The following is a 12,254-nucleotide window of genomic DNA, read 5'->3' as shown; positions in this document are numbered from 1 at the left end:
CTGTTCTCATACACTGAACTCTTCATGACAGATGCTACTCTGGCTTCAAGGTCTGAGCTTGTGACTCTTAATGCATGTCTTTATAGCACAGATTCATTGACAGATCTTGCTGATGTGGCACACTAACAACTCTACCTGCATAAATTTGAATTGCTAAACTTAGATTATCATGCTTTGTTGCTTTGGTTTTATTCAACTATATAAGGCAATTTCCCCACATAAAACATGTTCACAAAAAGAATCCACTAGAGGGAGGCATCTATTTCTGTATGAGGTCTTAAACTTTTTATCTGTCTGGTAAAAGCATGTGCTAATGCATGGCTTCTGCTTTCTGTAGAGGCACGTGTGAAGGGAGATCTTCTTGTTTATATACCCACTATGATTTGAATGGTCAAGCCTATTGTTTTGTTCCAGTGCTGTTGTTTCACCTTGTGTCCTTCTGGAAAAGAATGAAGTATATCTATTCTGCTACTCTCTAAGCTTGGTATTGTTTCCAAAACCTGTTTCTTTCCTTGCATGGAGTTTACCGGTGTTAAATATAACATAGCCTCCCAGAACAGTTTGGGGTTGAAGGGATCTTGTGCATCACCTAGTCCTAACCCCTCTGCCCTGTACAGGGACACCATGTGCTAGTTGTAACACATTGTGTATTTACCACTGGTTATCTCAAAACCTAAAGCAGGAGAGAACTGCGTGCGTGCTGTGCAGTTCATAATGCAGCTGTGATCTTGCAGGGGCAAGACTCAGTCGTCAGCGTTGTTTCTTTTAAAAAACGGAAGCTGTTCTTCTGAAGCCCTTCACCCCCGCCGACAGCAAAAGGGGCTCTCAAAGGTTGCTCTCGGGTTCTGTATCGTTCAGCACGATGCCCCTGCGCAGCCCTGCAGACCGACCATCGCATGCGCTGGGCGCCCCGAGCGTTCCCGCGGAGCTCCGGCGCGCCCCCTGGCGACGCGCGTGTGTAGGGCCGGTCAGGAGTGAGAGTGCCTGCTCCATGGCGCGGTGCTGGTCAGACAGTGTCTGCGGAGATCTAACGAAGGTTCGCAGCCGTTGAGCGGGGAGATCACGAGCAAAGTGCAGAGCAGTGGTCTGCGGCTGTGTTTGGAGGATGAGATGGCATAGAAACCACATAAAGCTCGGGCAGCCCCCAGCTCTAGTGCATCAGTTTCAATCATAGCCTGGTTTGGGTCAGAAAGGACTCTAAAGCTCATCTAGTTCCAGCCCCCTACCACAGGCAGGGACACCTCCTGATAGAGCAGGTTGCTCAAAGCCCTGGCCAGCCTGGCATTGAACACTGCCAGGGGTGGGCAGCCACAGCTTCAATCCTTCTGTGTAATATCAAGCCTGCTGATTCCTGCAAGAACAGAACAGATTCCTTGGTAAACGGTGCTCTAGTACTTAGAAGGTTTGACCGAGTCAGTTCTGATTGGGGAAGTGCAATGGGCATGGCTGAGTTCCCTGGTGATGTCTGTCATGCTACAAGAGAGAATGAAAGGTAATAGTGTGCCTAAAGTAAGCAGAAACTTGTCAGACCCTGATCCTCAGCCCACTTTGTTAGCCACAAGACATACGTTCCCTTTGAAGGCCTCTGAGAAAGGAGTGTGGGGATGCATCAGTCAATGTAAGTAGTTAAGTTGTTATATGTATATGAAATACCATCCTTACACTTGCAATGCTGATTTGCCTATATACTCATATTTTTTCAAAGTCAGAATTCATCTATGAATGTATTTTAACAGGTTTTGAGAAGGTAACTACAGTATTCAAAGGAAAATTCTATTATTTTTGAAGAAAGTTATGTTAAATTCATACTGCATTCCCATTGGACATGCGCTTAACACAGACTGTGTGGGTATGAGATTAAAGGAAGAATATGTTTGCATTATAATTGATTTAAAAAAACTGTCAGAGTTATGATTGCAATGAAGACATTTTCTGGTTCCTTTGTTCAAAGATAATTTAGCAGGAATAATCTGTAAGTGATCCCCTTCAGTCCAGTTCACAGTGATCTGATCTGCTGCGGTGTTTCTAATTTCCAGACTACCCAGCACCACATACAGAATTCTTGCAGGCTCAATGACAGTAATGGTTTTTGTTTAGACTGCTTGAACGAAGCTAAGATGAGTATAATTTCCTAAGCTATGCCAAGAGCTTCAGCTGAACCTGTTGCTGTTCTGGAGGAGCAAAATGCATTTACAGGTCTGCAGTGCTAGTGCTGAAGCAGCTAGGCCGTAAGTCTGTATAGGTCAGTCAAGTACTAAGAAGATAGTTTCACCTCATTCATTTTTGTCTTGACATTCTTCCAGGCAGGGACTTATATTTACTCATACTTGAAACTGTTCTGCTTTTTGGCAGTTACTGCTGTTATGTTTTGTTTATAAAAAATGGAATTTAGAGAGTTAGGTAGGTAAATACAGTGTGCAATAGAGTAGTGAAGTCTAGGACGTTAAAGTTTTGCGTAAGTCTGGTTTTGTGAGGTTTCAGTAGGATATTGGCAGGATATCTTGTCAACACTTAAGTAGATGAAAGTGCAGGCCACGTTATGAACAGTATTTTAGGGGCTACAGAGTGTGACAAATAGAAAGCAGTTTGGCTTCCAGAGTTAAGTAACTTGGATTATTAATGAAAATTCAGCAGAGAAGAGCATGCTTTTTAGCTGCTGTCTCAGTCAAGCTTGAATGCTAATGACCATACTGCTCTACCCTCTTTGAGAGAGGCTTTTCAAGTTTTAGTAGTTTTGTGGCATGCGGGGATTGTCAAAATATATCAGGTAAAAAATAGTTCCAGAGCTAAACATTCCCAGAGGGCTGGTAGTGTCCAGATAACTTTATTGTGCTCTTAATGTTTCCTTCTATGGTCTTTCTCATTTTGACTTTTCTGATGGAAGAAAACCAAAAGATTCTGACCTCATAAAACAAAACAACAGTTCCCAAACCTGCTGAATGCGCCTGGAATTTCAAAAAACATGCTCCCAAAATTATTTGTGGTCAGGCTGATGGTTTCACAAGCAAACACATTTCTTAGTATTTCTCTAAACTGCATTTTTCAAGATTTGTGTTCTCTAAGGAAATATTTTGAGCCCAGAATTGTGGACCAATGTGGAGTCCTGTACAGAGAAGAGACCCAGTGTCTTCAGCCCATTCAGTCACTGTAAATGGGGCTGCCCCCAGGCTGTGCAAATTGAAGGGAAGTGGGGAATGGATAATCTTTGCAGAGTCTGGAAGCAGACTGCATGGTGGATTCAGCTGAGGTAAGAGCTAGACGTCAAGAATCCTGCTAAGAAGTTGGCCTGGGACCGTGCATCTGGAGCATTCCTAGTACACAGCAGTTCCTAGAAAGGCTGAGCTCTGCCTTTCATCATTAACAGCCACAAGGGACAATATCCGGTGGGAAGATCCCTTTCACTTACACAGGATGAAAGTGCAGCGTGTTGTTTGTTGTTGGGTAGATTTGGAGTGCTAGTGAGCTGTCAAAAGAAAAAAAATCTTGAGTAGCAGTTCCAGTAGCTTTTGTTGAATATTCCTGTGTGGGTTTGGGCTAATTACAAACACAACTTTGGTCTTTGTAAGTCAGTAAAGTGAGTAACCAATGTCTCAGCAGTTAATGAGTTTGACAAGTTCAAACCTTGAATGTGACTTTTCATAAATATTTCGATTTGCAGTTGGTCTAATTTATTCTCCAGTTTTATGCAGGGCTCCTGGATCAACTGAAGTGTTTTTCTGTGCTAGCAGAGCTGCTCGTTCTAGGATCGTCTCCAGGCTTTCCAAGAAATGTGTCTTTGGCCTACCATTTTTTTTAAGTTTACAAATCTCTGTGCAGTTTTGTTTATTTTTGCTCCAGATACATTATCTAATTGGTCTTTTTAATGTTTGCTTTGCTCTCCCAAACCCATTATAGACACTAACATAGACAATAAAAGGGCTGTTGATGTGTCTGTGGCTGGATAATTTGTGTTCTAGCGGCAGTGTTTCCTGAACCACTTAAGAAAACCAATATTTCTAGAGTACAGGGAATCAGCTGGAGCCTCACTGAAATTCTCCGTAACTATCAGTGTTGGTCTTCAGTAGCCTTTCGACATAAATTACATCATTGTGAGTTGAAAGAGTTATAATGATCTGTTACCTAAGTCATGTTTAATTCTCAGGATATACACCTGGTACCTATAATCTTAGTAGATTTTAGGATGACAAGTGAGAAAAGAATGGGTATGGGTACTTCATCCATTCTAATCTTAGAAGTATGGAGCATGATATAAGGACTACTGGCCAAAGTACATGCATACTGGCTTGGCTAGAACTCTGTTTAGTTGTATTTCCATGAGATTGAGATTTTACTGACAAGGCTTGTCTCACAATTCATGACTAGGATTTTGTGGACCAGTGAAAATATCTCATTAACTTCAATAGATATTCGTTTGAGCCTTAAATTATTACCTGCAGTCATAGGGGGTTCAAGTGACCTGGATTGTTTGACAAAGGTCAACCTGGCTACTGATCTACTTCTGCATGGAGTGAGAGTTAAAATCAAGTCTCTGCTAAGAGGCAGACACACGTGCAAGGAACTTACTGTATCTTATAGAGTCTTTCTAACCTGTCTTCATAACTCTTTTCAGAGGTGAGTAGTATTTGACAATAAAAAGCACTAATTTAACTTAGAAGATGTGTATCTTTGGGACGAAATAAAAGTTATAGGAGAGGAATGATGTTAGCTATTTGGCATAGTAGAAGAGGTCCTAGAGCAGTGCTTTTCCTTGCTAAAAACATTTTGCTGTTTACTAGGAAAAAAATGAATACAGTGACCTCCTTGAATTTCATGGTACCTTTAATAAAAAAAATCATATATAAATACATATTTAAAATATACATATGGGTTTTACATACATAAAAATACATTAAACTTGTTTTTCTCTTTGAAGCCTCAGAGATCTTCTTCCTGGGAGATACTGACATTCCCTTCATATTGGGTGGATTTACCACAAGGAAAGCTAGAGGAAACTTTAAAGTGTCCAGTTTTATTTAAAACCTTGGTGGTCTTTAACGGCTGCCCCACAGTTCCAGGCTGGTACAAACTTAAACAGAGCTCTTTGTTGCTCTTGAATGTGACATAATCCTTTCATCTGGCATGCTGAATGAAGTATGCACATGGCTTTTTTGCTGCCCCTGCTGGGCTGCCTTGTTACACCTTCAGAGCAAACCACCCCTCAGTAAAAAAGCTTGGGCTCTGTCATCCACCCTAATGTCAATAAACAACAGATAACTATGGCATCTTTTGGCTTTAAAATGCTGCTGTTCGTTAAACTTGTGTGTTGAGGAAGGAAACAGCTCCCCACATCATTGTTTCTTGCAGATACAGAGTACATTTTTTTGTTGTTTGTATGTTTGCTAATTTGAAGCTCTTTGAAGAATCCTACAGGGAGATCAAAGACAAAAGATTAGAACGTTTTTAATAAAGTGAAGAAGGATCAGGTTAGATCAAAGGGACAAGCTGACAGGAAATAAGTAGGTGCCGTTGTTGGCTGACACTTGCATGCTGTAGGGTGATTTCTGTGTTAATGTGAGGTCAGGAGGAGGATTGCTTTACATCTTATTGTCTCCAGACTTTGCTGACTGGGTGTGTCTTTGTACTTCGCTTTAATCTCAAAAATTAAAACCCATAAAGTTGCAGTTTGGCTCAGCCACATGACTTTTCTAGTTATTTAGCTTTGATTTTGAAATAAAAATAAGATTTGGAACATACCAGCAGGGTATGGAGGTAATTAATTCGCCTGCAAGTGGATTCAGCCATAGGAATATTAGTTATCGGGGCCACTGGGCTTCAATCACCCCTAGTGTCATTTTGCTGACTTTAAGGGAATTAAATCTTTCCCCAGTCTCTTAAGAGGAAATGTGCTTTCTTAATAGACACTGAAGCCTTCTGTGCTCACAGGTTCTACCACTGTAATTAAACCAGTACAATGAAATTAATATGGCCCCTTCAGTTTGGATGTAGTTTTATTGGTATAGAACTGCTAATTGAATAGAGTTTATTTCCATGAGAGATTACAGTGACAGCAGTAACTGGAATGGGCTCAGTGGCCTCCTTGCAATCTTCAGTGTGTAGATAGATTATGGTAGATGCATGTGGTCTTTGCCATTCTGGCATATGTATGTCAGAGGATGCTTTACAAAATACATCTTTCTTCTAATAATAAATCATCCTCCCTGATGTAGCTGGAAGCCAATTTGAGGACAATCACAGGAAAACAAGACAATTCCTTTATCATATGATAAGGCGATTTTGCAGTAGCACAGAGATTGATCTCCCCATCAGGTGAAGAAAACAAGCAAATGCTTTATGAGGTTTGTGTGACTTTGTCTCCATTAGCAGGAAACCTCTCCTGCCTGAAAGGACGTTTTCACACAGAGATGCAGGATCAGGCCCATAGAAACAATACTTGTTTTGTACCACGAACAAAAGGGCTAGTAGCATTAGTGTTCTGCTCTACACAATTACACACACAGATCCTCTCTCCTTCAGCACTGGGACTTCCTGCTGCCCTAATTCCGAATGGCAGATAAATTATTGAAAGTGGTGTAAGCAATAACTGTCTTGGATTTTTTTTTAATCCAGTCATGTTAAATCATGATAGCAGGTTTTGGTATGGCCTTAACAGAAAGAGCTGTGCTCAGCCCCTTGCTTCTTACTGCAATAGAGGTAACAATCATACTCCATTAGAGAAATGTATTTTTATTTTATTTTGTTATTTTTGTCCTGGAGTCAGTTACGTAACCGAACGATCGCCCTACAAAGCCAAAGGAAAATATTCAGTAAAACGTTTTTTTACTGAAAAATAAAAAGTCAGGTGATATTTTTCACTGAAAAAAAAAAAGTCTCATAAACTTAATGGGGCAAAGTAAAACAAATGGGAAGAGAAGGTTAGTTTGCATTTAGGAAACTGTGGAAAGTTTGTGATCCTTTAAGGGTGTTAGAAAAAAGCACTGGGTTTGACTGATGTGCTGCAGTGGGAAAAAGCATTCCTTTTCATTGCCTGCACTGTGGCTGGGCAGGGCTGCTCTCTCCTGGTGCACGTGGCTTTAAGCCAAAACTTCACATATTGCACTGTTGTTTGCTGCTTGTACACATGCCTTATCTAGGGCTCCTGATTAAAAGCTGTATGGCGGATTGTATGAAGGGCTGCTGTTCTGGGTGCAGTCAGGGTTCAGCTTCAGGAGAGATGATGCTGGGGGTGCAGCGCTATTAATACAACAGCTGAGAATGGCATATGGGAAGAAGACAACCTGGTTTGATTTTGAACATTGTCTCTTTTTCTGTATTTGGTCACATTCCATGGAGCCTCCTGGGCTGCCAGTCTGTTAGTTATCATGATTGGTCGGTTCTAATTAAAATGACTTCTAAATCAGAAATGTGCAGCTTTCAGATAGCAGGAGTACTGGAGGCTTCTCAAATACTGTGTGCTTCTGTGCAACAGCACATTTCCTGGAGACATCTACCTCTGTAACCACTTGGTCTCTGTTGACCCTGTAGCTAGCCTTTGTTTCAGCTGGGAAACATGCCTTGATATGCTCCTCTAAGCTTTCAGATTCAGAAGTGGCAGGTCATTCTTTGAGATTTATTAAAACACTGAATTTTTTTTTAAGTTTTAGACTTTGCATGGAGAAATTTTTCTGCAATAAAATACAGTTATTGGATGTGATTGGAAAAAAGAGTAGTGATTGGGTGGCAGAAAAATAAGGATCACTGTAATTTCAATAGTTGGAATAAACGTCTACATCCTGCTGAAGTTGTGAGGGATCCTAATGAGTTCAGCTGAACAGAAGTTCCTGAGTTATAGACGTGCAGGAAAGAAGTGCATAGACCGTGTCCAAAATAGGAAAATCTGGAGATGCTGTAAATGGATTTTGTTAAATTTTTGTAATCTTTTAATATATATAACACCATAAACCTACAGGCATTGGAAGAGTCTGATAGGACTGGAATGTAGCAGCAATTCAAGGTACTCAAAGCAGTCAGTATGAAGGGAGCTAGAAATAAAAGAGAGTCCTTTAATGGACTTTGCAGAATGAAGATTAACAATTCAGGGAGAGGTGCAAAGGGGGGGATGATGATGTTGACAAAGTGTTATGGTAACAGAAAATTCAGTGATGAAATGCAGAATTCCCTGAGGGAATCATAAATCAGCTTTAGTCTGCAAGGTATGATGGTTCCTAAATCAGCAGGAGTCTGGTACCTAAATAGCTTTGCAGTCTAGTCCCAGATGCTTTACTTTGGACTTTTCTCTTCCCTTGAGGTTTCATGGGGTTTTAAATTTAACAGGGCACTCGTTTCCTTTGAACCAAAGCATGTTAATAGTGTACTTAATATATTTATAAAAGGAAGAGTCTTGAAGGATAGCTTGGGTTTTTTCAGAGTTCTGAAATGCTAAGTGTTTTAATATAAATTAGAATGCATTAAGAAATGGGTGAAAAATGACAGGGAGCGTCAAGCTGAGACTAAATAACTTTGGGAGGTTTGATTTATCCCATGCTTGAATCATTAATGGGTCTTTTGGGGGTTCATTAGATTTGGGCCTGCAGTGGTAGCATACTGAGAACAAATAATTATGATCCAAACACAGATACAGCACTTGTTGATTAATACATCAACAAAGGACAACATTCAGCTATCCCATGTGGATGGAGATTGGCAGACTGGGATGAGCTGAAGGAGAAGCACCATGCTCAGTAAGTGATAATGCTGGTTATTGAATCCTGTTCCCGCAGGACCAGGCTCCCTCCTCCTCACTCCGTTCTGCTGGAAGGAAGTTTTGGATTTATGAGAAACTTCGGATCTGAAAATCTACAGGGTTTTCAAAGGAAGCAAGACTTAGGTTCGACATGTAGCTTGTGGTGGTGCACAAAGCCTCGTATAGATGTACCTTATCTAGTGGTACTTGTCTATAATCTCTCTAAGCTTTCTGATGGCTTCTGAAGTCATTGAGCATTCACTCTACAATAACCACATTTAGCACCTGCTATCTCTAGTTATTTAAAAAATCTCTATCTTAGTCAATTATAGTCTTTGGCCAAACGACAATACAAAACTGAAGGAATGACTGGATGATAGGTGTTACTGGCTTCAGTTTGAAGATGAATTTGTTACCCAAGTCTGTGGGGAAAAACATTGAGAGGCTGCAGGGATAGCTATTCATCTTCTCAGGCCTAGCACTATCATATGGAAGATTCTCGTATGCCTTCCTCTAATGTTTGCCTTCCTTTTCTGCTTTGCTTTCAGGAATTAAGACATCTGTGGTGAACACACGGTATTTGGTTTACTTAGTGAAGTCAAATTGCGCTTTTTAAAGATAGAAACCCCAAGTTAGACTCCTAAATCTATATTTAGGCTTCTGCTTATGTTGGCTGTTTTACAACAGTATAGGAGATACCTTTGGTTTCAGTGGTTACTGCTGAATGCAAAGCACTATAAGAAGTCAGGCATCTCCTTTCAGAAATGTGAGGGCTATTTTCAGCCAATTTTGGCAGGATGAACGTGACAATGACACTTGTGTATGGACTTAAAACAGAATCAGAATTTTCCTTAAATCAGAATGAGGGGGAAAAAATCAGAAAATTGTATCCAACTATAAGATAGAAAATGTAATTTTGAAGCAAATCCCAGGCAGTAGGTTTTGCATAACTGGAATTTGGAATAGATGTTGAAATACAGGAAACATCCTGTATCTGTCTTCTCAGCATGCTTTATCTTCTTACATGCAATTTAGCAGGTTTTCGTGTATCTGAAGGCTGCAGGTGTGATTACCTCTGGTTTCCAAGGGAAAACCTATGCAGCTGCCTGGAGAGTCCTTTGTCTTGTTTGTGCATTTTGAAAGGTTAAAATAATACTCAACATTCACATTTTTTAGAAGGAAAGGATTAGCTGTCTCTGTGTACTGTGGAACAAAGGATTTGTTGCTTTTGGTTTTTTCCCCCTAATAAGTTGATAGATAAATCACATATTCTCTTGTGCTCTGCATTTCCTGTCTTTTTGTAAAACATTGCTTTTGTTTGTTTACGATGCAGAAGGCAGACGAGAGAGAACTGACCACGAGACTTGGGATGTTTTAGGCAGTTGCTCTGTCGAACTGCATTACTATGAAAAGAGAAATTATCTTGGCATGTGCTGGTTTGATTTTAAATAGTAGTAGGTGTTTTTTAGAAGGCAATGGGCCTATGATGTCAGATTGGAACTGGAATAAAGCAAGCACAGGCTTTCTCCTTTGACAAGCTCACAATCTCATTAGGGTAAATTACCCGATACTGAGCTCCCTGTTTCTATGATTAGATGGTTATTGGGATCCAGTCTAATTAGTTCAAAGCTGGCTTGGGTATCTCTACACAACACTGTCATTATTTCTGTGCTGCTGTGGAGACACAGTCTGAAGTCTTCATTTGAAATCCATTAAAGTCAAAGCAGCTGTTTTTGTTGGTTGAATGAGCTTTGCATCAGGCTGAAAACACATCAAGAGTGCAGTACAGAAAACAGAGAGAGCCTGGCAATGTGGTCCAGCCCTGGCATGTCTGCTGGGATATGGTGCTGTGGGGAGGGAGGATGCAGGGAATGCAGGCACGGGGTGGCATGGCATGGGGACAGCAGGCCGAGGGGCCAGGCCAGGGAGCTGGGGAAGGGGACTTGTGTATAATGGGAAAGCACAGTGAGGAGAAGGGGAGAAATCAGATAACCAGAAAGGTGAGGGAAGACTCCCGATTAGTTTTGCTAGTGCCAGTCATGGGACAGACTTGGATTTTGTACGGACAAAGGCAGAAGAGCAGCCTGGCACAGCTGAAGCATTCCTGGGAGAGGTGGGTGAGTGAAGGTAGGGCTGACAACACGCAGTAAACAGCACTACAGTCAAGGGAGGTAGAAGCTTGGTAGGGGGAGTACCCAGCGCAACTGATCTGCTGGTAAATATTAAAGCCTTTCCCAGTGCATGAAAAGATTTGCTGCAACCGACATGCTCTTTAAAGAAATCCAGCCTGACAGGAGTGGGGAGCAGCAGGTGAGCCCCAGGGGTTGGAACCGACAGTTGCTCTTCAGACCGGTGGAGACATGAACATGCTAAGGGGTGATACACTTCCAAAAGAAAAAAATCTGAAAAAGCATAGCAAGCATATTTTGAGGCAGGATGGAATGTTTGCTCAACTAACCAGTCGAAACAGGATTTCTTTGTGTTTCTCATAGCGCTGCAAAGGGAGCTCCCTTTAAAAGAATTAATTTCTTTGCCTGTGTCTTCATCGGCCAACATACACCACCTTCAGGAGCTTTACCATCATTAGCTGATCCCATTCTCAGTTGTGGAGTAAAGGAGCTCTGTTTTCTCCTGACCTGACTGGATACAGAAACAATAGGCTCAAAATTAGGCAGCTTTATCAAAATCTCTGCAGGACTCGCTGTCAAAGTTAGTATCATGATTCTGTTCTGCTCATGCAGGTAGCACTGTAAGATTAGAAGGCATCACCTTTTCTTTAAGCCTTGGCTGTTGTCATCATGTCATAATTGTCTGAAAGTCCAGGATGATCTGCACAACACCCACTCCACATGCTCCGGCAAACCACAAGTTGCAAAACTCACTCTGTAACAAATCTAAAACTATCAATCTTATGTAAAAAGATCAAAAGCTGCAAACTGCAATGTCCCAGTGGAAGAGATCTGGAGTGAGTAAGAGCTTTACTCTGCTTGTAGATCCTCACATTAACATGGAACTTGTTAAGTGACATTCCCAGATTATCTGGAAAGCAAACCATGCACTACAGTACACAAGGAGACAAACCAATTTATTGTCATGTTCCTTAACAATATGATATTAATTAAGAATTTTCCGGATTTTGCCTAACAGAGCCAGTTTACAGAGCAATTGCTTTGTCTCAGTGGCCAGCTCTTACTTACTACTAGTTACAGTTCTCAAACAGATGCATCACCTGTGGATTTAATATCCAAACAATTCCTATTTTGTTCCAGTTCATAGGTAAAGATACTGAACAGCTCAGCTTCAAGAGCCAACCTTGTGTGACGCCATTACAAATAGAGTCAATTAATGATGAGTCTCTTTACAACTGCATTCGTAAATAGTCACTGAAGTGGCTAAAAGGACTGAACTCCAGTCAGGCTGGTAGCAGTGGCTGTTACTGCTGCAGCTGCATCATTGCTGGAAGCCAGTTTAGCTGTTTGCTTCTCACCGTTGTGAAGATCTTCCTGCTTGATACCAAATCTATTGCTCCTTGTGG

The sequence above is a fragment of the Lathamus discolor genome, chromosome Z, assembly GCF_037157495.1.
Source record: "Lathamus discolor isolate bLatDis1 chromosome Z, bLatDis1.hap1, whole genome shotgun sequence".
In the NCBI taxonomy this organism is placed as follows: Eukaryota; Metazoa; Chordata; class Aves; order Psittaciformes; family Psittacidae; genus Lathamus; species Lathamus discolor.
The sequence above is the reverse complement of the archived record's forward strand: the minus strand, read 5'-3'. Positions refer to the sequence as shown.